We start from the raw sequence: 18,727 nt of genomic DNA on the forward strand, positions 1-18,727 counted from the left end.
TAAACGGTAGACCACCTGACACCTCAAATGAAAATGATTGGCTTTCCAGTTCGTTTTTTTTTTTTGTAGTTTTCTTCTTCTCTTGTGTTTAAATGACTGTGGTTACTGCCTTTATAATAGAAACTTAAGCTAAAAAGCTTACAGCACCTAGTATTCCCCGGCAGTCTCCCATCCAAGTACTAACTAGGCCCAACTCTTCTTCGCTTCCGAGATCAGACGGGATCGGGCTTTCAAGGAGTGGTATGGCCGTAAGCGATCACTGCTGGCTGTAGAAGACTATTTCTATATACTCTTCTAAGAGTAATACTTGTTTTAGATCTGCCTGTAAACGGTAGACCACCTGACACCTCAAATGAAAATGATTGGCTTTCCAGTTCGTTTTTTTTTTTGTTGTTTTTTTTTTTTAAGTTTTCTTCTTCTCTTGTGTTTAAATGACTGTGGTTACTGCCTTTATAATAGAAACTTAAGCTAAAAAGCTTACAGCACCTAGTATTCCCAGGCAGTCTCCCAACCAAGTACTAACTAGGCCCAACTCTTCTTCGCTTCCGAGATCAGACGGGATCGGGCTTTCAAGGAGTGGTATGGCCGTAAGCGATCACTGCTGGCTGTAGAAGACTATTTCTATATACTCTTCTAAGAGTAATACTTGTTTTAGATCTGCCTGTAAACGGTAGACCACCTGACACCTCAAATGAAAATGATTGGCTTTCCAGTTCGTTTTTTTTTTGTTGTTGTTTTTTTTTTTTAAAGTTTTCTTCTTCTCTTGCGTTTAAATGACTGTGGTTACTGCCTTTATAATAGAAACTTAAGCTAAAAAGCTTACAGCACGTAGTATTCCCAGGCAGTCTCCCATCCAAGTACTAACTAGGCCCAACTCTTCTTCGCTTCCGAGATCAGACGGGATCGGGCTTTCAAGGAGTGGTATGGCCGTAAGCGATCACTGCTGGCTGTAGAAGACTATTTCTATATACTCTTCTAAGAGTAATACTTGTTTTAGATCTGCCTGTAAACGGTAGACCACCTGACACCTCAAATGAAAATGATTGGCTTTCCAGTTCGTTTTTTTTTTTTTGTAGTTTTCTTCTTCTCTTGTGTTTAAATGACTGTGGTTACTGCCTTTATAATAGAAACTTAAGCTAAAAAGCTTACAGCACCTAGTATTCCCAGGCAGTCTCCCATCCAAGTACTAACTAGGCCCAACTCTTCTTCGCTTCCGAGATCAGACGGGATCGGGCTTTCAAGGAGTGGTATGGCCGTAAGCGATCACTGCTGGCTGTAGAAGACTATTTCTATATACTCTTCTAAGAGTAATACTTGTTTTAGATCTGCCTGTAAACGGTAGACCACCTGACACCTCAAATGAAAATGATTGGCTTTCCAGTTCGTTTTTTTTTTGTTGTTGTTTTTTTTTTTTAAAGTTTTCTTCTTCTCTTGCGTTTAAATGACTGTGGTTACTGCCTTTATAATAGAAACTTAAGCTAAAAAGCTTACAGCACCTAGTATTCCCAGGCAGTCTCCCATCCAAGTACTAACTAGGCCCAACTCTTCTTCGCTTCCGAGATCAGACGGGATCGGGCTTTCAAGGAGTGGTATGGCCGTAAGCGATCACTGCTGGCTGTAGAAGACTATTTCTATATACTCTTCTAAGAGTAATACTTGTTTTAGATCTGCCTGTAAACGGTAGACCACCTGACACCTCAAATGAAAATGATTGGCTTTCCAGTTCGTTTTTTTTTTTTTGTAGTTTTCTTCTTCTCTTGTGTTTAAATGACTGTGGTTACTGCCTTTATAATAGAAACTTAAGCTAAAAAGCTTACAGCACCTAGTATTCCCAGGCAGTCTCCCATCCAAGTACTAACTAGGCCCAACTCTTCTTCGCTTCCGAGATCAGACGGGATCGGGCTTTCAAGGAGTGGTATGGCCGTAAGCGATCACTGCTGGCTGTAGAAGACTATTTCTATATACTCTTCTAAGAGTAATACTTGTTTTAGATCTGCCTGTAAACGGTAGACCACCTGACACCTCAAATGAAAATGATTGGCTTTCCAGTTCGTTTTTTTTTTGTTGTTGTTTTTTTTTTTAAAGTTTTCTTCTTCTCTTGCGTTTAAATGACTGTGGTTACTGCCTTTATAATAGAAACTTAAGCTAAAAAGCTTACAGCACCTAGTATTCCCAGGCAGTGTCCCATCCAAGTACTAACTAGGCCCAACTCTTCTTCGCTTCCGAGATCAGACGGGATCGGGCTTTTAAGGAGTGGTATGGCCGTAAGCGATCACTGCTGGCTGTAGAAGACTATTTCTATATACTCTTCTAAGAGTAATACTTGTTTTAGATCTGCCTGTAAACGGTAGACCACCTGACACCTCAAATGAAAATGATTGGCTTTCCAGTTCGTTTTTTTTTTTTTGTAGTTTTCTTCTTCTCTTGTGTTTAAATGACTGTGGTTACTGCCTTTATAATAGAAACTTAAGCTAAAAAGCTTACAGCACCTAGTATTCCCAGGCAGTCTCCCATCCAAGTACTAACTAGGCCCAACTCTTCTTCGCTTCCGAGATCAGACGGGATCGGGCTTTCAAGGAGTGGTATGGCCGTAAGCGATCACTGCTGGCTGTAGAAGACTATTTCTATATACTCTTCTAAGAGTAATACTTGTTTTAGATCTGCCTGTAAACGGTAGACCACCTGACACCTCAAATGAAAATGATTGGCTTTCCAGTTCGTTTTTTTTTTTTTGTTGTTTTTTTTTTTTAAGTTTTCTTCTTCTCTTGTGTTTAAATGACTGTGGTTACTGCCTTTATAATAGAAACTTAAGCTAAAAAGCTTACAGCACCTAGTATTCCCAGGCAGTCTCCCATCCAAGTACTAACTAGGCCCAACTCTTCTTCGCTTCCGAGATCAGACGGGATCGGGCTTTCAAGGAGTGGTATGGCCGTAAGCGATCACTGCTGGCTGTAGAAGACTATTTCTATATACTCTTCTAAGAGTAATACTTGTTTTAGATCTGCCTGTAAACGGTAGACCACCTGACACCTCAAATGAAAATGATTGGCTTTCCAGTTCGTTTTTTTTTTTTGTAGTTTTCTTCTTCTCTTGTGTTTAAATGACTGTGGTTACTGCCTTTATAATAGAAACTTAAGCTAAAAAGCTTACAGCACCTAGGATTCCCAGGCAGTCTCCCATCCAAGTACTAACTAGGCCCAACTCTTCTTCGCTTCCGAGATCAGACGGGATCGGGCTTTCAAGGAGTGGTATGGCCGTAAGCGATCACTGCTGGCTGTAGAAGACTATTTCTATATACTCTTCTAAGAGTAATACTTGTTTTAGATCTGCCTGTAAACGGTAGACCACCTGACACCTCAAATGAAAATGATTGGCTTTCCAGTTCGTTTTTTTTTTTTTGTTGTTTTTTTTTTAAGTTTTCTTCTTCTCTTGTGTTTAAATGACTGTGGTTACTGCCTTTATAATAGAAACTTAAGCTAAAAAGCTTACAGCACCTAGTATTCCCAGGCAGTCTCCCATCCAAGTACTAACTAGGCCCAACTCTTCTTCGCTTCCGAGATCAGACGGGATCGGGCTTTCAAGGAGTGGTATGGCCGTAAGCGATCACTGCTGGCTGTAGAAGACTATTTCTATATACTCTTCTAAGAGTAATACTTGTTTTAGATCTGCCTGTAAACGGTAGACCACCTGACACCTCAAATGAAAATGATTGGCTTTCCAGTTCGTTTTTTTTTTGTTGTTGTTTTTTTTTTTTAAAGTTTTCTTCTTCTCTTGCGTTTAAATGACTGTGGTTACTGCCTTTATAATAGAAACTTAAGCTAAAAAGCTTACAGCACCTAGTATTCCCAGGCAGTCTCCCATCCAAGTACTAACTAGGCCCAACTCTTCTTCGCTTCCGAGATCAGACGGGATCGGGCTTTCAAGGAGTGGTATGGCCGTAAGCGATCACTGCTGGCTGTAGAAGACTATTTCTATATACTCTTCTAAGAGTAATACTTGTTTTAGATCTGCCTGTAAACGGTAGACCACCTGACACCTCAAATGAAAATGATTGGCTTTCCAGTTCGTTTTTTTTTTTTGTAGTTTTCTTCTTCTCTTGTGTTTAAATGACTGTGGTTACTGCCTTTATAATAGAAACTTAAGCTAAAAAGCTTACAGCACCTAGTATTCCCAGGCAGTCTCCCATCCAAGTACTAACTAGGCCCAACTCTTCTTCGCTTCCGAGATCAGACGGGATCGGGCTTTCAAGGAGTGGTATGGCCGTAAGCGATCACTGCTGGCTGTAGAAGACTATTTCTATATACTCTTCTAAGAGTAATACTTGTTTTAGATCTGCCTGTAAACGGTAGACCACCTGACACCTCAAATGAAAATGATTGGCTTTCCAGTTCGTTTTTTTTTTTTGTAGTTTTCTTCTTCTCTTGTGTTTAAATGACTGTGGTTACTGCCTTTATAATAGAAACTTAAGCTAAAAAGCTTACAGCACCTAGTATTCCCAGGCAGTCTCCCATCCAAGTACTAACTAGGCCCAACTCTTCTTCGCTTCCGAGATCAGACGGGATCGGGCTTTCAAGGAGTGGTATGGCCGTAAGCGATCACTGCTGGCTGTAGAAGACTATTTCTATATACTCTTCTAAGAGTAATACTTGTTTTAGATCTGCCTGTAAACGGTAGACCACCTGACACCTCAAATGAAAATGATTGGCTTTCCAGTTCGTTTTTTTTTTGTTGTTGTTTTTTTTTTTTAAAGTTTTCTTCTTCTCTTGCGTTTAAATGACTGTGGTTACTGCCTTTATAATAGAAACTTAAGCTAAAAAGCTTACAGCACCTAGTATTCCCAGGCAGTCTCCCATCCAAGTACTAACTAGGCCCAACTCTTCTTCGCTTCCGAGATCAGACGGGATCGGGCTTTCAAGGAGTGGTATGGCCGTAAGCGATCACTGCTGGCTGTAGAAGACTATTTCTATATACTCTTCTAAGAGTAATACTTGTTTTAGATCTGCCTGTAAACGGTAGACCACCTGACACCTCAAATGAAAATGATTGGCTTTCCAGTTCGTTTTTTTTTTTTGTAGTTTTCTTCTTCTCTTGTGTTTAAATGACTGTGGTTACTGCCTTTATAATAGAAACTTAAGCTAAAAAGCTTACAGCACCTAGTATTCCCAGGCAGTCTCCCATCCAAGTACTAACTAGGCCCAACTCTTCTTCGCTTCCGAGATCAGACGGGATCGGGCTTTCAAGGAGTGGTATGGCCGTAAGCGATCACTGCTGGCTGTAGAAGACTATTTCTATATACTCTTCTAAGAGTAATACTTGTTTTAGATCTGCCTGTAAACGGTAGACCACCTGACACCTCAAATGAAAATGATTGGCTTTCCAGTTCGTTTTTTTTTTTTGTAGTTTTCTTCTTCTCTTGTGTTTAAATGACTGTGGTTACTGCCTTTATAATAGAAACTTAAGCTAAAAAGCTTACAGCACCTAGTATTCCCAGGCAGTCTCCCATCCAAGTACTAACTAGGCCCAACTCTTCTTCGCTTCCGAGATCAGACGGGATCGGGCTTTCAAGGAGTGGTATGGCCGTAAGCGATCACTGCTGGCTGTAGAAGACTATTTCTATATACTCTTCTAAGAGTAATACTTGTTTTAGATCTGCCTGTAAACGGTAGACCACCTGACACCTCAAATGAAAATGATTGGCTTTCCAGTTCGTTTTTTTTTTGTTGTTGTTTTTTTTTTTTAAAGTTTTCTTCTTCTCTTGCGTTTAAATGACTGTGGTTACTGCCTTTATAATAGAAACTTAAGCTAAAAAGCTTACAGCACCTAGTATTCCCAGGCAGTCTCCCATCCAAGTACTAACTAGGCCCAACTGTTCTTCGCTTCCGAGATCAGACGGGATCGGGCTTTCAAGGAGTGGTATGGCCGTAAGCGATCACTGCTGGCTGTAGAAGACTATTTCTATATACTCTTCTAAGAGTAATACTTGTTTTAGATCTGCCTGTAAACGGTAGACCACCTGACACCTCAAATGAAAATGATTGGCTTTCCAGTTCGTTTTTTTTTTTTTGTTGTTTTTTTTTTTTAAGTTTTCTTCTTCTCTTGTGTTTAAATGACTGTGGTTACTGCCTTTATAATAGAAACTTAAGCTAAAAAGCTTACAGCACCTAGTATTCCCAGGCAGTCTCCCATCCAAGTACTAACTAGGCCCAACTCTTCTTCGCTTCCGAGATCAGACGGGATCGGGCTTTCAAGGAGTGGTATGGCCGTAAGCGATCACTGCTGGCTGTAGAAGACTATTTCTATATACTCTTCTAAGAGTAATACTTGTTTTAGATCTGCCTGTAAACGGTAGACCACCTGACACCTCAAATGAAAATGATTGGCTTTCCAGTTCGTTTTTTTTTTTTGTAGTTTTCTTCTTCTCTTGTGTTTAAATGACTGTGGTTACTGCCTTTATAATAGAAACTTAAGCTAAAAAGCTTACAGCACCTAGGATTCCCAGGCAGTCTCCCATCCAAGTACTAACTAGGCCCAACTCTTCTTCGCTTCCGAGATCAGACGGGATCGGGCTTTCAAGGAGTGGTATGGCCGTAAGCGATCACTGCTGGCTGTAGAAGACTATTTCTATATACTCTTCTAAGAGTAATACTTGTTTTAGATCTGCCTGTAAACGGTAGACCACCTGACACCTCAAATGAAAATGATTGGCTTTCCAGTTCGTTTTTTTTTTTTTGTTGTTTTTTTTTTTAAGTTTTCTTCTTCTCTTGTGTTTAAATGACTGTGGTTACTGCCTTTATAATAGAAACTTAAGCTAAAAAGCTTACAGCACCTAGTATTCCCAGGCAGTCTCCCATCCAAGTACTAACTAGGCCCAACTCTTCTTCGCTTCCGAGATCAGACGGGATCGGGCTTTCAAGGAGTGGTATGGCCGTAAGCGATCACTGCTGGCTGTAGAAGACTATTTCTATATACTCTTCTAAGAGTAATACTTGTTTTAGATCTGCCTGTAAACGGTAGACCACCTGACACCTCAAATGAAAATGATTGGCTTTCCAGTTCGTTTTTTTTTTTTGTAGTTTTCTTCTTCTCTTGTGTTTAAATGACTGTGGTTACTGCCTTTATAATAGAAACTTAAGCTAAAAAGCTTACAGCACCTAGTATTCCCAGGCAGTCTCCCATCCAAGTACTAACTAGGCCCAACTCTTCTTCGCTTCCGAGATCAGACGGGATCGGGCTTTCAAGGAGTGGTATGGCCGTAAGCGATCACTGCTGGCTGTAGAAGACTATTTCTATATACTCTTCTAAGAGTAATACTTGTTTTAGATCTGCCTGTAAACGGTAGACCACCTGACACCTCAAATGAAAATGATTGGCTTTCCAGTTCGTTTTTTTTTTGTTGTTGTTTTTTTTTTTTAAAGTTTTCTTCTTCTCTTGCGTTTAAATGACTGTGGTTACTGCCTTTATAATAGAAACTTAAGCTAAAAAGCTTACAGCACCTAGTATTCCCAGGCAGTGTCCCATCCAAGTACTAACTAGGCCCAACTCTTCTTCGCTTCCGAGATCAGACGGGATCGGGCTTTTAAGGAGTGGTATGGCCGTAAGCGATCACTGCTGGCTGTAGAAGACTATTTCTATATACTCTTCTAAGAGTAATACTTGTTTTAGATCTGCCTGTAAACGGTAGACCACCTGACACCTCAAATGAAAATGATTGGCTTTCCAGTTCGTTTTTTTTTTTTTGTAGTTTTCTTCTTCTCTTGTGTTTAAATGACTGTGGTTACTGCCTTTATAATAGAAACTTAAGCTAAAAAGCTTACAGCACCTAGTATTCCCAGGCAGTCTCCCATCCAAGTACTAACTAGGCCCAACTCTTCTTCGCTTCCGAGATCAGACGGGATCGGGCTTTCAAGGAGTGGTATGGCCGTAAGCGATCACTGCTGGCTGTAGAAGACTATTTCTATATACTCTTCTAAGAGTAATACTTGTTTTAGATCTGCCTGTAAACGGTAGACCACCTGACACCTCAAATGAAAATGATTGGCTTTCCAGTTCGTTTTTTTTTTTTGTAGTTTTCTTCTTCTCTTGTGTTTAAATGACTGTGGTTACTGCCTTTATAATAGAAACTTAAGCTAAAAAGCTTACAGCACCTAGTATTCCCCGGCAGTCTCCCATCCAAGTACTAACTAGGCCCAACTCTTCTTCGCTTCCGAGATCAGACGGGATCGGGCTTTCAAGGAGTGGTATGGCCGTAAGCGATCACTGCTGGCTGTAGAAGACTATTTCTATATACTCTTCTAAGAGTAATACTTGTTTTAGATCTGCCTGTAAACGGTAGACCACCTGACACCTCAAATGAAAATGATTGGCTTTCCAGTTCGTTTTTTTTTTTTGTAGTTTTCTTCTTCTCTTGTGTTTAAATGACTGTGGTTACTGCCTTTATAATAGAAACTTAAGCTAAAAAGCTTACAGCACCTAGGATTCCCAGGCAGTCTCCCATCCAAGTACTAACTAGGCCCAACTCTTCTTCGCTTCCGAGATCAGACGGGATCGGGCTTTCAAGGAGTGGTATGGCCGTAAGCGATCACTGCTGGCTGTAGAAGACTATTTCTATATACTCTTCTAAGAGTAATACTTGTTTTAGATCTGCCTGTAAACGGTAGACCACCTGACACCTCAAATGAAAATGATTGGCTTTCCAGTTCGTTTTTTTTTTTTTGTTGTTTTTTTTTTTAAGTTTTCTTCTTCTCTTGTGTTTAAATGACTGTGGTTACTGCCTTTATAATAGAAACTTAAGCTAAAAAGCTTACAGCACCTAGTATTCCCAGGCAGTCTCCCATCCAAGTACTAACTAGGCCCAACTCTTCTTCGCTTCCGAGATCAGACGGGATCGGGCTTTCAAGGAGTGGTATGGCCGTAAGCGATCACTGCTGGCTGTAGAAGACTATTTCTATATACTCTTCTAAGAGTAATACTTGTTTTAGATCTGCCTGTAAACGGTAGACCACCTGACACCTCAAATGAAAATGATTGGCTTTCCAGTTCGTTTTTTTTTTTGTTGTTGTTTTTTTTTTTTAAAGTTTTCTTCTTCTCTTGCGTTTAAATGACTGTGGTTACTGCCTTTATAATAGAAACTTAAGCTAAAAAGCTTACAGCACCTAGTATTCCCAGGCAGTCTCCCATCCAAGTACTAACTAGGCCCAACTCTTCTTCGCTTCCGAGATCAGACGGGATCGGGCTTTCAAGGAGTGGTATGGCCGTAAGCGATCACTGCTGGCTGTAGAAGACTATTTCTATATACTCTTCTAAGAGTAATACTTGTTTTAGATCTGCCTGTAAACGGTAGACCACCTGACACCTCAAATGAAAATGATTGGCTTTCCAGTTCGTTTTTTTTTTTTGTAGTTTTCTTCTTCTCTTGTGTTTAAATGACTGTGGTTACTGCCTTTATAATAGAAACTTAAGCTAAAAAGCTTACAGCACCTAGTATTCCCAGGCAGTCTCCCATCCAAGTACTAACTAGGCCCAACTCTTCTTCGCTTCCGAGATCAGACGGGATCGGGCTTTCAAGGAGTGGTATGGCCGTAAGCGATCACTGCTGGCTGTAGAAGACTATTTCTATATACTCTTCTAAGAGTAATACTTGTTTTAGATCTGCCTGTAAACGGTAGACCACCTGACACCTCAAATGAAAATGATTGGCTTTCCAGTTCGTTTTTTTTTTGTTGTTGTTTTTTTTTTTTAAAGTTTTCTTCTTCTCTTGCGTTTAAATGACTGTGGTTACTGCCTTTATAATAGAAACTTAAGCTAAAAAGCTTACAGCACCTAGTATTCCCAGGCAGTGTCCCATCCAAGTACTAACTAGGCCCAACTCTTCTTCGCTTCCGAGATCAGACGGGATCGGGCTTTTAAGGAGTGGTATGGCCGTAAGCGATCACTGCTGGCTGTAGAAGACTATTTCTATATACTCTTCTAAGAGTAATACTTGTTTTAGATCTGCCTGTAAACGGTAGACCACCTGACACCTCAAATGAAAATGATTGGCTTTCCAGTTCGTTTTTTTTTTTTTGTAGTTTTCTTCTTCTCTTGTGTTTAAATGACTGTGGTTACTGCCTTTATAATAGAAACTTAAGCTAAAAAGCTTACAGCACCTAGTATTCCCAGGCAGTCTCCCATCCAAGTACTAACTAGGCCCAACTCTTCTTCGCTTCCGAGATCAGACGGGATCGGGCTTTCAAGGAGTGGTATGGCCGTAAGCGATCACTGCTGGCTGTAGAAGACTATTTCTATATACTCTTCTAAGAGTAATACTTGTTTTAGATCTGCCTGTAAACGGTAGACCACCTGACACCTCAAATGAAAATGATTGGCTTTCCAGTTCGTTTTTTTTTTTTGTAGTTTTCTTCTTCTCTTGTGTTTAAATGACTGTGGTTACTGCCTTTATAATAGAAACTTAAGCTAAAAAGCTTACAGCACCTAGTATTCCCCGGCAGTCTCCCATCCAAGTACTAACTAGGCCCAACTCTTCTTCGCTTCCGAGATCAGACGGGATCGGGCTTTCAAGGAGTGGTATGGCCGTAAGCGATCACTGCTGGCTGTAGAAGACTATTTCTATATACTCTTCTAAGAGTAATACTTGTTTTAGATCTGCCTGTAAACGGTAGACCACCTGACACCTCAAATGAAAATGATTGGCTTTCCAGTTCGTTTTTTTTTTTGTTGTTTTTTTTTTTTAAGTTTTCTTCTTCTCTTGTGTTTAAATGACTGTGGTTACTGCCTTTATAATAGAAACTTAAGCTAAAAAGCTTACAGCACCTAGTATTCCCAGGCAGTCTCCCAACCAAGTACTAACTAGGCCCAACTCTTCTTCGCTTCCGAGATCAGACGGGATCGGGCTTTCAAGGAGTGGTATGGCCGTAAGCGATCACTGCTGGCTGTAGAAGACTATTTCTATATACTCTTCTAAGAGTAATACTTGTTTTAGATCTGCCTGTAAACGGTAGACCACCTGACACCTCAAATGAAAATGATTGGCTTTCCAGTTCGTTTTTTTTTTGTTGTTGTTTTTTTTTTTTAAAGTTTTCTTCTTCTCTTGCGTTTAAATGACTGTGGTTACTGCCTTTATAATAGAAACTTAAGCTAAAAAGCTTACAGCACGTAGTATTCCCAGGCAGTCTCCCATCCAAGTACTAACTAGGCCCAACTCTTCTTCGCTTCCGAGATCAGACGGGATCGGGCTTTCAAGGAGTGGTATGGCCGTAAGCGATCACTGCTGGCTGTAGAAGACTATTTCTATATACTCTTCTAAGAGTAATACTTGTTTTAGATCTGCCTGTAAACGGTAGACCACCTGACACCTCAAATGAAAATGATTGGCTTTCCAGTTCGTTTTTTTTTTTTGTAGTTTTCTTCTTCTCTTGTGTTTAAATGACTGTGGTTACTGCCTTTATAATAGAAACTTAAGCTAAAAAGCTTACAGCACCTAGTATTCCCAGGCAGTCTCCCATCCAAGTACTAACTAGGCCCAACTCTTCTTCGCTTCCGAGATCAGACGGGATCGGGCTTTCAAGGAGTGGTATGGCCGTAAGCGATCACTGCTGGCTGTAGAAGACTATTTCTATATACTCTTCTAAGAGTAATACTTGTTTTAGATCTGCCTGTAAACGGTAGACCACCTGACACCTCAAATGAAAATGATTGGCTTTCCAGTTCGTTTTTTTTTTGTTGTTGTTTTTTTTTTTTAAAGTTTTCTTCTTCTCTTGCGTTTAAATGACTGTGGTTACTGCCTTTATAATAGAAACTTAAGCTAAAAAGCTTACAGCACCTAGTATTCCCAGGCAGTCTCCCATCCAAGTACTAACTAGGCCCAACTCTTCTTCGCTTCCGAGATCAGACGGGATCGGGCTTTCAAGGAGTGGTATGGCCGTAAGCGATCACTGCTGGCTGTAGAAGACTATTTCTATATACTCTTCTAAGAGTAATACTTGTTTTAGATCTGCCTGTAAACGGTAGACCACCTGACACCTCAAATGAAAATGATTGGCTTTCCAGTTCGTTTTTTTTTTTTGTAGTTTTCTTCTTCTCTTGTGTTTAAATGACTGTGGTTACTGCCTTTATAATAGAAACTTAAGCTAAAAAGCTTACAGCACCTAGTATTCCCAGGCAGTCTCCCATCCAAGTACTAACTAGGCCCAACTCTTCTTCGCTTCCGAGATCAGACGGGATCGGGCTTTCAAGGAGTGGTATGGCCGTAAGCGATCACTGCTGGCTGTAGAAGACTATTTCTATATACTCTTCTAAGAGTAATACTTGTTTTAGATCTGCCTGTAAACGGTAGACCACCTGACACCTCAAATGAAAATGATTGGCTTTCCAGTTCGTTTTTTTTTTGTTGTTGTTTTTTTTTTTAAAGTTTTCTTCTTCTCTTGCGTTTAAATGACTGTGGTTACTGCCTTTATAATAGAAACTTAAGCTAAAAAGCTTACAGCACCTAGTATTCCCAGGCAGTGTCCCATCCAAGTACTAACTAGGCCCAACTCTTCTTCGCTTCCGAGATCAGACGGGATCGGGCTTTTAAGGAGTGGTATGGCCGTAAGCGATCACTGCTGGCTGTAGAAGACTATTTCTATATACTCTTCTAAGAGTAATACTTGTTTTAGATCTGCCTGTAAACGGTAGACCACCTGACACCTCAAATGAAAATGATTGGCTTTCCAGTTCGTTTTTTTTTTTTTGTAGTTTTCTTCTTCTCTTGTGTTTAAATGACTGTGGTTACTGCCTTTATAATAGAAACTTAAGCTAAAAAGCTTACAGCACCTAGTATTCCCAGGCAGTCTCCCATCCAAGTACTAACTAGGCCCAACTCTTCTTCGCTTCCGAGATCAGACGGGATCGGGCTTTCAAGGAGTGGTATGGCCGTAAGCGATCACTGCTGGCTGTAGAAGACTATTTCTATATACTCTTCTAAGAGTAATACTTGTTTTAGATCTGCCTGTAAACGGTAGACCACCTGACACCTCAAATGAAAATGATTGGCTTTCCAGTTCGTTTTTTTTTTTTGTAGTTTTCTTCTTCTCTTGTGTTTAAATGACTGTGGTTACTGCCTTTATAATAGAAACTTAAGCTAAAAACCTTACAGCACCTAGTATTCCCCGGCAGTCTCCCATCCAAGTACTAACTAGGCCCAACTCTTCTTCGCTTCCGAGATCAGACGGGATCGGGCTTTCAAGGAGTGGTATGGCCGTAAGCGATCACTGCTGGCTGTAGAAGACTATTTCTATATACTCTTCTAAGAGTAATACTTGTTTTAGATCTGCCTGTAAACGGTAGACCACCTGACACCTCAAATGAAAATGATTGGCTTTCCAGTTCGTTTTTTTTTTTGTTGTTTTTTTTTTTTAAGTTTTCTTCTTCTCTTGTGTTTAAATGACTGTGGTTACTGCCTTTATAATAGAAACTTAAGCTAAAAAGCTTACAGCACCTAGTATTCCCAGGCAGTCTCCCAACCAAGTACTAACTAGGCCCAACTCTTCTTCGCTTCCGAGATCAGACGGGATCGGGCTTTCAAGGAGTGGTATGGCCGTAAGCGATCACTGCTGGCTGTAGAAGACTATTTCTATATACTCTTCTAAGAGTAATACTTGTTTTAGATCTGCCTGTAAACGGTAGACCACCTGACACCTCAAATGAAAATGATTGGCTTTCCAGTTCGTTTTTTTTTTGTTGTTGTTTTTTTTTTTTAAAGTTTTCTTCTTCTCTTGCGTTTAAATGACTGTGGTTACTGCCTTTATAATAGAAACTTAAGCTAAAAAGCTTACAGCACCTAGTATTCCCAGGCAGTGTCCCATCCAAGTACTAACTAGGCCCAACTCTTCTTCGCTTCCGAGATCAGACGGGATCGGGCTTTTAAGGAGTGGTATGGCCGTAAGCGATCACTGCTGGCTGTAGAAGACTATTTCTATATACTCTTCTAAGAGTAATACTTGTTTTAGATCTGCCTGTAAACGGTAGACCACCTGACACCTCAAATGAAAATGATTGGCTTTCCAGTTCGTTTTTTTTTTTTTGTAGTTTTCTTCTTCTCTTGTGTTTAAATGACTGTGGTTACTGCCTTTATAATAGAAACTTAAGCTAAAAAGCTTACAGCACCTAGTATTCCCAGGCAGTCTCCCATCCAAGTACTAACTAGGCCCAACTCTTCTTCGCTTCCGAGATCAGACGGGATCGGGCTTTCAAGGAGTGGTATGGCCGTAAGCGATCACTGCTGGCTGTAGAAGACTATTTCTATATACTCTTCTAAGAGTAATACTTGTTTTAGATCTGCCTGTAAACGGTAGACCACCTGACACCTCAAATGAAAATGATTGGCTTTCCAGTTCGTTTTTTTTTTTTGTAGTTTTCTTCTTCTCTTGTGTTTAAATGACTGTGGTTACTGCCTTTATAATAGAAACTTAAGCTAAAAACCTTACAGCACCTAGTATTCCCCGGCAGTCTCCCATCCAAGTACTAACTAGGCCCAACTCTTCTTCGCTTCCGAGATCAGACGGGATCGGGCTTTCAAGGAGTGGTATGGCCGTAAGCGATCACTGCTGGCTGTAGAAGACTATTTCTATATACTCTTCTAAGAGTAATACTTGTTTTAGATCTGCCTGTAAACGGTAGACCACCTGACACCTCAAATGAAAATGATTGGCTTTCCAGTTCGTTTTTTTTTTTGTTGTTTTTTTTTTTTAAGTTTTCTTCTTCTCTTGTGTTTAAATGACTGTGGTTACTGCCTTTATAATAGAAACTTAAGCTAAAAAGCTTACAGCACCTAGTATTCCCAGGCAGTCTCCCAACCAAGTACTAACTAGGCCCAACTCTTCTTCGCTTCCGAGATCAGACGGGATCGGGCTTTCAAGGAGTGGTATGGCCGTAAGCGATCACTGCTGGCTGTAGAAGACTATTTCTATATACTCTTCTAAGAGTAATACTTGTTTTAGATCTGCCTGTAAACGGTAGACCACCTGACACCTCAAATGAAAATGATTGGCTTTCCAGTTCGTTTTTTTTTTGTTGTTGTTTTTTTTTTTTAAAGTTTTCTTCTTCTCTTGCGTTTAAATGACTGTGGTTACTGCCTTTATAATAGAAACTTAAGCTAAAAAGCTTACAGCACGTAGTATTCCCAGGCAGTCTCCCATCCAAGTACTAACTAGGCCCAACTCTTCTTCGCTTCCGAGATCAGACGGGATCGGGCTTTCAAGGAGTGGTATGGCCGTAAGCGATCACTGCTGGCTGTAGAAGACTATTTCTATATACTCTTCTAAGAGTAATACTTGTTTTAGATCTGCCTGTAAACGGTAGACCACCTGACACCTCAAATGAAAATGATTGGCTTTCCAGTTCGTTTTTTTTTTTTGTAGTTTTCTTCTTCTCTTGTGTTTAAATGACTGTGGTTACTGCCTTTATAATAGAAACTTAAGCTAAAAAGCTTACAGCACCTAGTATTCCCAGGCAGTCTCCCATCCAAGTACTAACTAGGCCCAACTCTTCTTCGCTTCCGAGATCAGACGGGATCGGGTTTTCAAGGAGTGGTATGGCCGTAAGCGATCACTGCTGGCTGTAGAAGACTATTTCTATATACTCTTCTAAGAGTAATACTTGTTTTAGATCTGCCTGTAAACGGTAGACCACCTGACACCTCAAATGAAAATGATTGGCTTTCCAGTTCGTTTTTTTTTTTTGTAGTTTTCTTCTTCTCTTGTGTTTAAATGACTGTGGTTACTGCCTTTATAATAGAAACTTAAGCTAAAAAGCTTACAGCACCTAGTATTCCCAGGCAGTCTCCCATCCAAGTACTAACTAGGCCCAACTCTTCTTCGCTTCCGAGATCAGACGGGATCGGGCTTTCAAGGAGTGGTATGGCCGTAAGCGATCACTGCTGGCTGTAGAAGACTATTTCTATATACTCTTCTAAGAGTAATACTTGTTTTAGATCTGCCTGTAAACGGTAGACCACCTGACACCTCAAATGAAAATGATTGGCTTTCCAGTTCGTTTTTTTTTTGTTGTTGTTTTTTTTTTTTAAAGTTTTCTTCTTCTCTTGCGTTTAAATGACTGTGGTTACTGCCTTTATAATAGAAACTTAAGCTAAAAAGCTTACAGCACCTAGTATTCCCAGGCAGTCTCCCATCCAAGTACTAACTAGGCCCAACTCTTCTTCGCTTCCGAGATCAGACGGGATCGGGCTTTCAAGGAGTGGTATGGCCGTAAGCGATCACTGCTGGCTGTAGAAGACTATTTCTATATACTCTTCTAAGAGTAATACTTGTTTTAGATCTGCCTGTAAACGGTAGACCACCTGACACCTCAAATGAAAATGATTGGCTTTCCAGTTCGTTTTTTTTTTTTGTAGTTTTCTTCTTCTCTTGTGTTTAAATGACTGTGGTTACTGCCTTTATAATAGAAACTTAAGCTAAAAAGCTTACAGCACCTAGTATTCCCAGGCAGTCTCCCATCCAAGTACTAACTAGGCCCAACTCTTCTTCGCTTCCGAGATCAGACGGGATCGGGCTTTCAAGGAGTGGTATGGCCGTAAGCGATCACTGCTGGCTGTAGAAGACTATTTCTATATACTCTTCTAAGAGTAATACTTGTTTTAGATCTGCCTGTAAACGGTAGACCACCTGACACCTCAAATGAAAATGATTGGCTTTCCAGTTCGTTTTTTTTTTGTTGTTGTTTTTTTTTTTTAAAGTTTTCTTCTTCTCTTGCGTTTAAATGACTGTGGTTACTGCCTTTATAATAGAAACTTAAGCTAAAAAGCTTACAGCACCTAGTATTCCCAGGCAGTGTCCCATCCAAGTACTAACTAGGCCCAACTCTTCTTCGCTTCCGAGATCAGACGGGATCGGGCTTTTAAGGAGTGGTATGGCCGTAAGCGATCACTGCTGGCTGTAGAAGACTATTTCTATATACTCTTCTAAGAGTAATACTTGTTTTAGATCTGCCTGTAAACGGTAGACCACCTGACACCTCAAATGAAAATGATTGGCTTTCCAGTTCGTTTTTTTTTTTTTGTAGTTTTCTTCTTCTCTTGTGTTTAAATGACTGTGGTTACTGCCTTTATAATAGAAACTTAAGCTAAAAAGCTTACAGCACCTAGTATTCCCAGGCAGTCTCCCATCCAAGTACTAACTAGGCCCAACTCTTCTTCGCTTCCGAGATCAGACGGGATCGGGCTTTCAAGGAGTGGTATGGCCGTAAGCGATCACTGCTGGCTGTAGAAGACTATTTCTATATACTCTTCTAAGAGTAATACTTGTTTTAGATCTGCCTGTAAACGGTAGACCACCTGACACCTCAAATGAAAATGATTGGCTTTCCAGTTCGTTTTTTTTTTTTGTAGTTTTCTTCTTCTCTTGTGTTTAAATGACTGTGGTTACTGCCTATATAATAGAAACTTAAGCTAAAAACCTTACAGCACCTAGTATTCCCCGGCAGTCTCCCATCCAAGTACTAACTAGGCCCAACTCTTCTTCGCTTCCGAGATCAGACGGGATCGGGCTTTCAAGGAGTGGTATGGCCGTAAGCGATCACTGCTGGCTGTAGAAGACTATTTCTATATACTCTTCTAAGAGTAATACTTGTTTTAGATCTGCCTGTAAACGGTAGACCACCTGACACCTCAAATGAAAATGATTGGCTTTCCAGTTCGTTTTTTTTTTTGTTGTTTTTTTTTTTTAAGTTTTCTTCTTCTCTTGTGTTTAAATGACTGTGGTTACTGCCTTTATAATAGAAACTTAAGCTAAAAAGCTTACAGCACCTAGTATTCCCAGGCAGTCTCCCAACCAAGTACTAACTAGGCCCAACTCTTCTTCGCTTCCGAGATCAGACGGGATCGGGCTTTCAAGGAGTGGTATGGCCGTAAGCGATCACTGCTGGCTGTAGAAGACTATTTCTATATACTCTTCTAAGAGTAATACTTGTTTTAGATCTGCCTGTAAACGGTAGACCACCTGACACCTCAAATGAAAATGATTGGCTTTCCAGTTCGTTTTTTTTTTGTTGTTGTTTTTTTTTTTTAAAGTTTTCTTCTTCTCTTGCGTTTAAATGACTGTGGTTACTGCCTTTATAATAGAAACTTAAGCTAAAAAGCTTACAGCACGTAGTATTCCCAGGCAGTCTCCCATCCAAGTACTAACTAGGCCCAACTCTTCTTCGCTTCCGAGATCAGACGGGATCGGGCTTTCAAGGAGTGGTATGGCCGTAAGCGATCACTGCTGGCTGTAGAAGACTATTTCTATATACTCTTCTAAGAGTAATACTTGTTTTAGATCTGCCTGTAAACGGTAGACCACCTGACACCTCAAATGAAAATGATTGGCTTTCCAGTTCGTTTTTTTTTTTTGTAGTTTTCTTCTTCTCTTGTGTTTAAATGACTGTGGTTACTGCCTTTATAATAGAAACTTAAGCTAAAAAGCTTACAGCACCTAGTATTCCCAGGCAGTCTCCCATCCAAGTACTAACTAGGCCCAACTCTTCTTCGCTTCCGAGATCAGACGGGATCGGGTTTTCAAGGAGTGGTATGGCCGTAAGCGATCACTGCTGGCTGTAGAAGACTATTTCTATATACTCTTCTAAGAGTAATACTTGTTTTAGATCTGCCTGTAAACGGTAGACCACCTGACACCTCAAATGAAAATGATTGGCTTTCCAGTTCGTTTTTTTTTTTTGTAGTTTTCTTCTTCTCTTG

The 18,727-nt window shown here is 40.3% G+C and overlaps 49 non-coding genes and 7 pseudogenes across 49 annotated transcripts; all 56 read right to left on the reverse strand.

Moving 5' to 3' along the window:
- Positions 1 to 135: 135 nt before the first annotated feature.
- LOC136680382 (5S ribosomal RNA) lies at positions 136 to 254 on the reverse strand. The gene has a single exon (XR_010797033.1). It is a non-coding gene; the product is annotated as a 5S ribosomal RNA (ribosomal RNA).
- Positions 255 to 474: 220 nt separating this feature from the next.
- On the reverse strand, positions 475 to 593 carry LOC136680314 (5S ribosomal RNA). The gene has a single exon (XR_010796967.1). It is a non-coding gene; the product is annotated as a 5S ribosomal RNA (ribosomal RNA).
- Positions 594 to 816: 223 nt separating this feature from the next.
- LOC136680422 (5S ribosomal RNA) lies at positions 817 to 935 on the reverse strand (annotated as a pseudogene).
- A 207-nt stretch (positions 936 to 1,142) lies between these two features.
- Positions 1,143 to 1,261, reverse strand: LOC136680553 (5S ribosomal RNA). The gene has a single exon (XR_010797164.1). It is a non-coding gene; the product is annotated as a 5S ribosomal RNA (ribosomal RNA).
- Positions 1,262 to 1,484: 223 nt separating this feature from the next.
- Positions 1,485 to 1,603, reverse strand: LOC136680554 (5S ribosomal RNA). Its single transcript, XR_010797165.1, has one exon. It is a non-coding gene; the product is annotated as a 5S ribosomal RNA (ribosomal RNA).
- Positions 1,604 to 1,810: 207 nt separating this feature from the next.
- Positions 1,811 to 1,929, reverse strand: LOC136680555 (5S ribosomal RNA). Its single transcript, XR_010797166.1, has one exon. It is a non-coding gene; the product is annotated as a 5S ribosomal RNA (ribosomal RNA).
- A 222-nt stretch (positions 1,930 to 2,151) lies between these two features.
- LOC136680254 (5S ribosomal RNA) lies at positions 2,152 to 2,270 on the reverse strand. Its single transcript, XR_010796911.1, has one exon. It is a non-coding gene; the product is annotated as a 5S ribosomal RNA (ribosomal RNA).
- A 207-nt stretch (positions 2,271 to 2,477) lies between these two features.
- On the reverse strand, positions 2,478 to 2,596 carry LOC136680556 (5S ribosomal RNA). Its single transcript, XR_010797167.1, has one exon. It is a non-coding gene; the product is annotated as a 5S ribosomal RNA (ribosomal RNA).
- Positions 2,597 to 2,818: 222 nt separating this feature from the next.
- Positions 2,819 to 2,937, reverse strand: LOC136680557 (5S ribosomal RNA). The gene has a single exon (XR_010797168.1). It is a non-coding gene; the product is annotated as a 5S ribosomal RNA (ribosomal RNA).
- Positions 2,938 to 3,143: 206 nt separating this feature from the next.
- LOC136680270 (5S ribosomal RNA) lies at positions 3,144 to 3,262 on the reverse strand. The gene has a single exon (XR_010796926.1). It is a non-coding gene; the product is annotated as a 5S ribosomal RNA (ribosomal RNA).
- A 220-nt stretch (positions 3,263 to 3,482) lies between these two features.
- On the reverse strand, positions 3,483 to 3,601 carry LOC136680559 (5S ribosomal RNA). Its single transcript, XR_010797169.1, has one exon. It is a non-coding gene; the product is annotated as a 5S ribosomal RNA (ribosomal RNA).
- A 223-nt stretch (positions 3,602 to 3,824) lies between these two features.
- LOC136680560 (5S ribosomal RNA) lies at positions 3,825 to 3,943 on the reverse strand. The gene has a single exon (XR_010797170.1). It is a non-coding gene; the product is annotated as a 5S ribosomal RNA (ribosomal RNA).
- A 206-nt stretch (positions 3,944 to 4,149) lies between these two features.
- LOC136680561 (5S ribosomal RNA) lies at positions 4,150 to 4,268 on the reverse strand. The gene has a single exon (XR_010797171.1). It is a non-coding gene; the product is annotated as a 5S ribosomal RNA (ribosomal RNA).
- Positions 4,269 to 4,474: 206 nt separating this feature from the next.
- On the reverse strand, positions 4,475 to 4,593 carry LOC136680563 (5S ribosomal RNA). The gene has a single exon (XR_010797173.1). It is a non-coding gene; the product is annotated as a 5S ribosomal RNA (ribosomal RNA).
- A 223-nt stretch (positions 4,594 to 4,816) lies between these two features.
- Positions 4,817 to 4,935, reverse strand: LOC136680564 (5S ribosomal RNA). Its single transcript, XR_010797174.1, has one exon. It is a non-coding gene; the product is annotated as a 5S ribosomal RNA (ribosomal RNA).
- A 206-nt stretch (positions 4,936 to 5,141) lies between these two features.
- LOC136680565 (5S ribosomal RNA) lies at positions 5,142 to 5,260 on the reverse strand. Its single transcript, XR_010797175.1, has one exon. It is a non-coding gene; the product is annotated as a 5S ribosomal RNA (ribosomal RNA).
- A 206-nt stretch (positions 5,261 to 5,466) lies between these two features.
- On the reverse strand, positions 5,467 to 5,585 carry LOC136680566 (5S ribosomal RNA). The gene has a single exon (XR_010797176.1). It is a non-coding gene; the product is annotated as a 5S ribosomal RNA (ribosomal RNA).
- A 223-nt stretch (positions 5,586 to 5,808) lies between these two features.
- LOC136680388 (5S ribosomal RNA) lies at positions 5,809 to 5,927 on the reverse strand. The gene has a single exon (XR_010797039.1). It is a non-coding gene; the product is annotated as a 5S ribosomal RNA (ribosomal RNA).
- Positions 5,928 to 6,149: 222 nt separating this feature from the next.
- On the reverse strand, positions 6,150 to 6,268 carry LOC136680567 (5S ribosomal RNA). Its single transcript, XR_010797177.1, has one exon. It is a non-coding gene; the product is annotated as a 5S ribosomal RNA (ribosomal RNA).
- A 206-nt stretch (positions 6,269 to 6,474) lies between these two features.
- Positions 6,475 to 6,593, reverse strand: LOC136680271 (5S ribosomal RNA). Its single transcript, XR_010796927.1, has one exon. It is a non-coding gene; the product is annotated as a 5S ribosomal RNA (ribosomal RNA).
- Positions 6,594 to 6,814: 221 nt separating this feature from the next.
- LOC136680568 (5S ribosomal RNA) lies at positions 6,815 to 6,933 on the reverse strand. Its single transcript, XR_010797178.1, has one exon. It is a non-coding gene; the product is annotated as a 5S ribosomal RNA (ribosomal RNA).
- Positions 6,934 to 7,139: 206 nt separating this feature from the next.
- LOC136680569 (5S ribosomal RNA) lies at positions 7,140 to 7,258 on the reverse strand. Its single transcript, XR_010797179.1, has one exon. It is a non-coding gene; the product is annotated as a 5S ribosomal RNA (ribosomal RNA).
- A 223-nt stretch (positions 7,259 to 7,481) lies between these two features.
- LOC136680255 (5S ribosomal RNA) lies at positions 7,482 to 7,600 on the reverse strand. The gene has a single exon (XR_010796912.1). It is a non-coding gene; the product is annotated as a 5S ribosomal RNA (ribosomal RNA).
- Positions 7,601 to 7,807: 207 nt separating this feature from the next.
- On the reverse strand, positions 7,808 to 7,926 carry LOC136680570 (5S ribosomal RNA). The gene has a single exon (XR_010797180.1). It is a non-coding gene; the product is annotated as a 5S ribosomal RNA (ribosomal RNA).
- Positions 7,927 to 8,132: 206 nt separating this feature from the next.
- LOC136680383 (5S ribosomal RNA) lies at positions 8,133 to 8,251 on the reverse strand. The gene has a single exon (XR_010797034.1). It is a non-coding gene; the product is annotated as a 5S ribosomal RNA (ribosomal RNA).
- A 206-nt stretch (positions 8,252 to 8,457) lies between these two features.
- Positions 8,458 to 8,576, reverse strand: LOC136680272 (5S ribosomal RNA). The gene has a single exon (XR_010796928.1). It is a non-coding gene; the product is annotated as a 5S ribosomal RNA (ribosomal RNA).
- Positions 8,577 to 8,797: 221 nt separating this feature from the next.
- LOC136680571 (5S ribosomal RNA) lies at positions 8,798 to 8,916 on the reverse strand. Its single transcript, XR_010797181.1, has one exon. It is a non-coding gene; the product is annotated as a 5S ribosomal RNA (ribosomal RNA).
- Positions 8,917 to 9,140: 224 nt separating this feature from the next.
- On the reverse strand, positions 9,141 to 9,259 carry LOC136680572 (5S ribosomal RNA). Its single transcript, XR_010797182.1, has one exon. It is a non-coding gene; the product is annotated as a 5S ribosomal RNA (ribosomal RNA).
- Positions 9,260 to 9,465: 206 nt separating this feature from the next.
- LOC136680574 (5S ribosomal RNA) lies at positions 9,466 to 9,584 on the reverse strand. The gene has a single exon (XR_010797184.1). It is a non-coding gene; the product is annotated as a 5S ribosomal RNA (ribosomal RNA).
- Positions 9,585 to 9,807: 223 nt separating this feature from the next.
- LOC136680256 (5S ribosomal RNA) lies at positions 9,808 to 9,926 on the reverse strand. The gene has a single exon (XR_010796913.1). It is a non-coding gene; the product is annotated as a 5S ribosomal RNA (ribosomal RNA).
- Positions 9,927 to 10,133: 207 nt separating this feature from the next.
- On the reverse strand, positions 10,134 to 10,252 carry LOC136680575 (5S ribosomal RNA). Its single transcript, XR_010797185.1, has one exon. It is a non-coding gene; the product is annotated as a 5S ribosomal RNA (ribosomal RNA).
- Positions 10,253 to 10,458: 206 nt separating this feature from the next.
- LOC136680384 (5S ribosomal RNA) lies at positions 10,459 to 10,577 on the reverse strand. Its single transcript, XR_010797035.1, has one exon. It is a non-coding gene; the product is annotated as a 5S ribosomal RNA (ribosomal RNA).
- Positions 10,578 to 10,797: 220 nt separating this feature from the next.
- Positions 10,798 to 10,916, reverse strand: LOC136680315 (5S ribosomal RNA). The gene has a single exon (XR_010796968.1). It is a non-coding gene; the product is annotated as a 5S ribosomal RNA (ribosomal RNA).
- Positions 10,917 to 11,139: 223 nt separating this feature from the next.
- On the reverse strand, positions 11,140 to 11,258 carry LOC136680423 (5S ribosomal RNA; annotated as a pseudogene).
- A 206-nt stretch (positions 11,259 to 11,464) lies between these two features.
- Positions 11,465 to 11,583, reverse strand: LOC136680576 (5S ribosomal RNA). Its single transcript, XR_010797186.1, has one exon. It is a non-coding gene; the product is annotated as a 5S ribosomal RNA (ribosomal RNA).
- A 223-nt stretch (positions 11,584 to 11,806) lies between these two features.
- LOC136680577 (5S ribosomal RNA) lies at positions 11,807 to 11,925 on the reverse strand. Its single transcript, XR_010797187.1, has one exon. It is a non-coding gene; the product is annotated as a 5S ribosomal RNA (ribosomal RNA).
- Positions 11,926 to 12,131: 206 nt separating this feature from the next.
- LOC136680578 (5S ribosomal RNA) lies at positions 12,132 to 12,250 on the reverse strand. Its single transcript, XR_010797188.1, has one exon. It is a non-coding gene; the product is annotated as a 5S ribosomal RNA (ribosomal RNA).
- Positions 12,251 to 12,472: 222 nt separating this feature from the next.
- Positions 12,473 to 12,591, reverse strand: LOC136680258 (5S ribosomal RNA). Its single transcript, XR_010796914.1, has one exon. It is a non-coding gene; the product is annotated as a 5S ribosomal RNA (ribosomal RNA).
- Positions 12,592 to 12,798: 207 nt separating this feature from the next.
- LOC136680579 (5S ribosomal RNA) lies at positions 12,799 to 12,917 on the reverse strand. Its single transcript, XR_010797189.1, has one exon. It is a non-coding gene; the product is annotated as a 5S ribosomal RNA (ribosomal RNA).
- Positions 12,918 to 13,123: 206 nt separating this feature from the next.
- On the reverse strand, positions 13,124 to 13,242 carry LOC136680435 (5S ribosomal RNA; annotated as a pseudogene).
- Positions 13,243 to 13,462: 220 nt separating this feature from the next.
- LOC136680316 (5S ribosomal RNA) lies at positions 13,463 to 13,581 on the reverse strand. The gene has a single exon (XR_010796969.1). It is a non-coding gene; the product is annotated as a 5S ribosomal RNA (ribosomal RNA).
- Positions 13,582 to 13,804: 223 nt separating this feature from the next.
- Positions 13,805 to 13,923, reverse strand: LOC136680259 (5S ribosomal RNA). The gene has a single exon (XR_010796915.1). It is a non-coding gene; the product is annotated as a 5S ribosomal RNA (ribosomal RNA).
- Positions 13,924 to 14,130: 207 nt separating this feature from the next.
- On the reverse strand, positions 14,131 to 14,249 carry LOC136680580 (5S ribosomal RNA). Its single transcript, XR_010797190.1, has one exon. It is a non-coding gene; the product is annotated as a 5S ribosomal RNA (ribosomal RNA).
- A 206-nt stretch (positions 14,250 to 14,455) lies between these two features.
- On the reverse strand, positions 14,456 to 14,574 carry LOC136680436 (5S ribosomal RNA; annotated as a pseudogene).
- Positions 14,575 to 14,794: 220 nt separating this feature from the next.
- On the reverse strand, positions 14,795 to 14,913 carry LOC136680317 (5S ribosomal RNA). Its single transcript, XR_010796970.1, has one exon. It is a non-coding gene; the product is annotated as a 5S ribosomal RNA (ribosomal RNA).
- Positions 14,914 to 15,136: 223 nt separating this feature from the next.
- LOC136680424 (5S ribosomal RNA) lies at positions 15,137 to 15,255 on the reverse strand (annotated as a pseudogene).
- Positions 15,256 to 15,461: 206 nt separating this feature from the next.
- Positions 15,462 to 15,580, reverse strand: LOC136680891 (5S ribosomal RNA). Its single transcript, XR_010797489.1, has one exon. It is a non-coding gene; the product is annotated as a 5S ribosomal RNA (ribosomal RNA).
- Positions 15,581 to 15,786: 206 nt separating this feature from the next.
- On the reverse strand, positions 15,787 to 15,905 carry LOC136680581 (5S ribosomal RNA). Its single transcript, XR_010797191.1, has one exon. It is a non-coding gene; the product is annotated as a 5S ribosomal RNA (ribosomal RNA).
- A 223-nt stretch (positions 15,906 to 16,128) lies between these two features.
- On the reverse strand, positions 16,129 to 16,247 carry LOC136680582 (5S ribosomal RNA). Its single transcript, XR_010797192.1, has one exon. It is a non-coding gene; the product is annotated as a 5S ribosomal RNA (ribosomal RNA).
- A 206-nt stretch (positions 16,248 to 16,453) lies between these two features.
- LOC136680583 (5S ribosomal RNA) lies at positions 16,454 to 16,572 on the reverse strand. Its single transcript, XR_010797193.1, has one exon. It is a non-coding gene; the product is annotated as a 5S ribosomal RNA (ribosomal RNA).
- Positions 16,573 to 16,795: 223 nt separating this feature from the next.
- LOC136680260 (5S ribosomal RNA) lies at positions 16,796 to 16,914 on the reverse strand. Its single transcript, XR_010796916.1, has one exon. It is a non-coding gene; the product is annotated as a 5S ribosomal RNA (ribosomal RNA).
- A 207-nt stretch (positions 16,915 to 17,121) lies between these two features.
- LOC136680585 (5S ribosomal RNA) lies at positions 17,122 to 17,240 on the reverse strand. Its single transcript, XR_010797195.1, has one exon. It is a non-coding gene; the product is annotated as a 5S ribosomal RNA (ribosomal RNA).
- A 206-nt stretch (positions 17,241 to 17,446) lies between these two features.
- Positions 17,447 to 17,565, reverse strand: LOC136680437 (5S ribosomal RNA; annotated as a pseudogene).
- A 220-nt stretch (positions 17,566 to 17,785) lies between these two features.
- Positions 17,786 to 17,904, reverse strand: LOC136680318 (5S ribosomal RNA). Its single transcript, XR_010796971.1, has one exon. It is a non-coding gene; the product is annotated as a 5S ribosomal RNA (ribosomal RNA).
- Positions 17,905 to 18,127: 223 nt separating this feature from the next.
- Positions 18,128 to 18,246, reverse strand: LOC136680425 (5S ribosomal RNA; annotated as a pseudogene).
- Positions 18,247 to 18,452: 206 nt separating this feature from the next.
- On the reverse strand, positions 18,453 to 18,571 carry LOC136680283 (5S ribosomal RNA). Its single transcript, XR_010796938.1, has one exon. It is a non-coding gene; the product is annotated as a 5S ribosomal RNA (ribosomal RNA).
- Positions 18,572 to 18,727: the final 156 nt, after the last annotated feature.

The sequence above is a fragment of the Hoplias malabaricus genome, unplaced genomic scaffold (assembly GCF_029633855.1).
Source record: "Hoplias malabaricus isolate fHopMal1 unplaced genomic scaffold, fHopMal1.hap1 scaffold_67, whole genome shotgun sequence".
NCBI lineage: Eukaryota > Metazoa > Chordata > Actinopteri > Characiformes > Erythrinidae > Hoplias > Hoplias malabaricus.